Raw genomic sequence first — 5,388 nt, 5'->3', positions numbered from 1 at the left:
ATGAATCTTGTTTTTACAATGATTTATGTTGTTTAATACTTCCAATTGATCATTTCATTCTATTCATATGTCTATGTATGCTAGAATAGATGTTCATGTGTTTATCTCTTGGTTTTGTGATATTAATGCTTTTCTATGTGTATTGATGCTATAAATCTAGAGATTGTCAAGGCATAGTGCTTAAATAGAATACTCTTGTGATTTGTTTGATGGTTCACTCTCATTTCTTGATAGATTAAGCATTTACCTTAGTTTAATTAGTTTAATTTTTATGTCCTTAGCTTAGATGTAGTGTAGTTGATTTACTTTCTTAGATGTGAGGACAATCCATGCTTGTTGTTTGATGTTCCATGCTTATGAATGCAAGTAGTATAATTCTCTAATTTGTTAGTGTGTTGATTGTGAACCTAAAGGAAGGAATAATGACTTAGTTTGATATCTTATGCTATTCACTAGGCTGTTTAGACAATGTATACTTAATTAGTCAATCCATGCTTGTTGATTCAATCAATCACACATCTTTGTATTGCAACACATATTTTCCCAAATTCATTACACATTGAGTGTCTAGAAAGGTGATGTTTAGTGGTGACCTCTAGATCCCAAGACATCTCTTTCTTATTCTCTACCCTTTATTTATTTTAGTTGCTTTGTGTTGAATTTATTTACATTGTAATTTAAATTAACCAATCAAACCATCTTTTAATCACTTGACCTACTAATCCAACCATGTTTCCATATTAACATTGCCCCTAATCCCTTGGAACGATCCCTACTCACCCTAGCTATATTAGTAGTTAGAGATAGTAGTGGCACTTTATAAATTTAAACTTGGCCACACTTTGTATGCAATATGGGGTGTTATGACACAACCACACCAAGTTTTGGTGCCGTTGCAGGGGATTGATTTGGCAACGCTATGTTTTGGAAACAATTAGGAATTAGTACTCTTTTGATCATGTTTTTACTTTATTTTCTTTTTAGTTACTTATTGTGTTTGTTCTTGATTGGCTAGGTGAATTGAGGAAAGGAAGTGAAGTAAGGGAGAATTAAAAAGCAAGGAGCAAAATCTAAAAAGGGCTAAAATCTAAAAATTTTCCAAAGAGAAGCAACGATTGAAAAATGAATTGAATTTGCTTAAGGACCGTTTGTGAGATCTTCTTAACTCAATCTCTAATTAAATCATCGGCCCGCATGGTGGCAAGTTCTTAAATTCTTAGATAGATCGTGAGCTCGCGTGGAAACAATTTAATCTTTTCTTTGCATATTGTTCAAGCATGGGAGTATGGGATCAATGTATGTGAAGGATGTTCGTTGATTGATTTGTCGTGGGGGCGAAGTGATTGTTATTTGATTGATTACATGTTATTTGTTTTGTTAGTGCATGCATGGTCGTAGGTCATTAAATCCTACCCTTGTCCCACTTGATTTCCATCTTGAATCAGTTTTTCATAATCCTAGGGGAAGAGGTAGTTCTCATCATTCCATTTCATCAATGGACAAGCAAAATGATGACCATGTGGAGAACCTTGGTCACATAGACCAACAAGGCATCCTCCACCCTTATGTGCATCATGACAACATTAAAGTACCATTAGGCATGCCTCGGCCAATTTTTGCTCCACAACCTCCCATGGTTTAAGTTAATCATGGTGTAGCACCACCAGTTGAGAATCCACCCATTGTTTTGTGTGATCATTATGTTCCAAATGAATACAATGCATCGACATGCATTCAATTCCCCCATTTAGAGCACATCACTATGAGATTAAACCTCAAACCATTCAAATGCTTCCTAACTATCATGTACTTCCAAGTGAAGAACCGTATAAGCATTTGGATGAGTTCTTGAAGTGTGTTCCACCGCGAAATACATGGACATGCTAGAAGAAGTGTTAAGACTCAAACTTTTTCCTTGTACCCTTAAGGACAAAGCAAAATATTGGTTCAACAATCTTAGGCCTTTTTCGATAACTTCTTGGGCAGAAATACAACAAGAGTTCTTGAAGAAGTATTACCCTGTATCAAAGACCAATGCTATGAGAACTTCCATTCATGAATTTTCTCAAGGGGATAGGGAACTATTTCATGAGGCATGGGAAAGGTTTAATGATTTGCTTAGCAAGTGTCCACATCATGACATTCCAAAGTGGCAACTATTCCAATACTTCTTTGAAAGTGTGCCGGATAATCAAAAAGGAATGGTTGATGCATCTATGGGTGGTTCTTATCTTGATAAACATGAAAATGATGTTTGGCAATTGTATGAAAGTATGAGTGAAAATTCCATGCATCGATCTTTGTCCTCTAAATATGGTAGAATTCTAAGTGGAAAGAAGAATGTCGGCTTATATCAAGTTGACAATTCAAATGACATAGCCGCCGAGGTGAAATCTTTAACTCAAAGGTTCGATCAATTTTTGATCAACTACAATTCGGCAAATCAAGTGTCTTCCTCCCCTACTCATATTCATCGTGCATCTAATGAATCTTGTATGACTTGTTCTAGTGTCTTACATTCTACTTCCAATTGTCCCCATGGACATGCGCAAAGTGAGCATCATGAACAAGTTAATGCTGCATTTGTCAACCAAGAGAATAATCCCTATGGCTCACATTACAATCCCGGGTGGAGGAACCATCCAAAATTCTTTTGGAAAAGCCAGGGGGAAGGCTCAAACCCTCCCCAAGGTGGTTTTCAAGGAAAGTATGTTCCACCTCCAATGCAAAGCTAGGGGTCCCAAGGTTATAGATCTTCATTTCAATCATCACATGGAAACCAATTTTCTAACTCTCATTTTCCTAATCAATCATCTTATTCTTAAGGAAATTCTAGGAGTCCTACTTTTAAGGAGAAAGTGTTGACCATTTTGGGTACTCTAGAGGCAAACACTCAATTATTTCATTCCCATTCTCAATCCATTGCTAAGCTAGAAACCCAAGTCGGGTAAATAGCTAGTACCTTGAATGCTAGAGAGAAAGGGAAGACGCCTCTAAATGCCCCACCAAAGCAACAATTTGTTGTAGAAACCAATGAAGGTCACACAATTGAACATGTTAATGTTGTGACGATCTTGAGAAATAGGAAAATTATGGACAATCGAATTGGTGTTTCCAATGAAGAGAGTGAACCAGTGCAACCAAAAGTTAAAACCCGTCCCATTTCACATTTTATTCCTCCTTCATTGCATGTACATAAACCCTTTGTTGAGAAAGTGATGAAAAATGATTTGAAAAATGATTTGAACAATGATTTGAAAACTTCTTGTGTTAAAAGTGATTTAAAGAAAGACTTTAAAAAGGTTTTTGAGCCAAAGGCTCCATTTCTGAATGCCTTGAAAGGATCCACTTCTATTGAAAAATAAAAGACCAAAGTGAATGAAATCATTGAAGTGTTTAGGCAAGTAAAGATCAATCTTCCACTTTTGGATATAATTAAGTAAATTCCGGCTTATGCCAAATTTTTAAAAGATCTTTGCACCCAAAAGAGGAAGAACAAGAGCCAAGCACCAAAGAAAGTGGTCTTGACCGAATAAGTAAGCTCTATTTTGCAACACAACACTCTCCCAAAGTTTAAGGACCCCGGTTCACCTACCACTTCTTGCATCATTGGTGACTATGTCATTAATTGGGCTCTTCTAGATTTAGGAGCAAATTTTAACCTTCTTCCCTACTCGGTATATGTTAAATTGGGTTTAGGAGACTTGAAACCGACGTCGGTAGTTTTGTAACTTGCCGACTGATCTATCAAAAAGCCTCAAGGTAATATTGAGGATGTATTAATCAAGATTGATAAATTCTTCTTCCCCGTTGATTTCATTTTCATTGACACGGAACCGGTTCTGAATCCCAAGAGCCAAATTCTCATTATCCTTAGCCGTCCTTTCTTGGCAACCGCAAATGCCAACATAAATTATAGGACAGTGATAATTAAAATCTCATTTGGCTACATGAAAGTGAAGTTGAACATCTTTAACCCAACCCCGAATTCAATTGATAAGCTTGAAGAAGCATGTGTTATGGAAAAGTGTATTGACAATGAACTTGAAAAACATAAGTCTTTGCTTGAAGATGGAATTTCAAATAGTTTGCCTTCAAAAAGGATTCCTAAAAATATTGCTTTGAAAGCTAGTGTTGAAAGGGCATAGAAGCCCAAGAATTGCATGGACAAAGGACCGTCAATCTCCTTTGATTCAAATCCTACAAGTTCTTTAGGGAACAATTTGTTGGCTAGGATTCAAAGTGCCTTTCACCCCATCAAGGATTGGTGCACAACAAGATTTTTGATCCGGGCTAAAAGAGCCCAACATATTGCTAGAGACGTTAAACACTAGTGATTCGTAGGGTTTACAACGCTATTCCTCCCTCATTTCTATTTTACCTTTCATTTCTTGCGTCGTCTAGATATGTTCTGAGTTCATACACATTGTTAAGGACTTTGATTGAGAATGCTTGCACTTTCAATTTTGAATTAGACATTTAGTGTCTATTCGATCGATCTGAGAAGAAGTCAGATCGATTGAATAATCATCTCTACATCCAATCACCTATCTGTCCCATCGTGCGTAAATTTCTGACATATTTCAGCTCTCTGTGTATCGTGCGGACTCCATTCTTGATCGATCTGAAATTCCAAGATCGATCCAGTTTTCCCTTGGATCGATCTTTAATCCATACTTAGAAAAAAATTTAAAAGCCTTGAAAAAAACACCTTTTTGTGTATCGATCGAACATGTTTGCAGGTTTTCACCTGTTGGATCGATCGAGATTTGATCGATCTATGTTTGATCGATCTGAATACCTCCTGTTGACTTTAACTTCTTTTTGAATTTTGTTTTTAATTTTAATTTTAAAAAAAAAAAAAAACCAAATAAAAAATCCAAAGATATTTTTAATTTCAAAATTTGTTTTATTTTCAAAAATTCAAAAATACTGTGTCATTTTGTGGATTCGATCGATCTGAGTTCCTTCATGATCGATCTGAGTTCGATCGATCTAATTTCCTAGTGATCAATCGAACATGTCAGAGATCGTTTTTAAAAATATGACCTAAGAGTCATTTGGATCGATTTCAACATCGATCTCAGACCCCATCTCTCTCCCACCACTGTTCATCATCTCCCCACCTTCGGTGAGCCTCCAGCGACCTTCCAAAGCTTCTAAGTTCGATTTCATCTCATCTCTCTCTCAGTCTCCACTTCTTTCCCATGATTTGGTAAGTGTCGATCTTGTGTTTCATTTTCGAGTGTTAATATAGTAATTCTCATGCTTTCCATGTTTAGATCTGATCTTTCTATGTTCCACTGTTGCCATTTATGAATTTTGAAGCATGTGCATATATATATATATATATATATATATATATATATATATATATATATTTGTATA

General features: G+C 36.0%; 1 pseudogene; it reads right to left on the bottom strand.

Annotated features, from left to right (window-relative positions):
- Positions 1–2,045: 2,045 nt before the first annotated feature.
- LOC132280527 (small nucleolar RNA R71) lies at positions 2,046–2,143 on the bottom strand (annotated as a pseudogene).
- Between the last annotated feature and the right edge of the window lie 3,245 nt (positions 2,144–5,388).

Source organism: Cornus florida, unplaced genomic scaffold (assembly GCF_030987335.1).
Source record: "Cornus florida cultivar Cherokee Brave unplaced genomic scaffold, ASM3098733v1 CherokeeBrave_3.0.0_Hap2_Chr10, whole genome shotgun sequence".
NCBI lineage: Eukaryota > Viridiplantae > Streptophyta > Magnoliopsida > Cornales > Cornaceae > Cornus > Cornus florida.
This window is presented reverse-complemented; position numbering and strand designations above follow the sequence as displayed.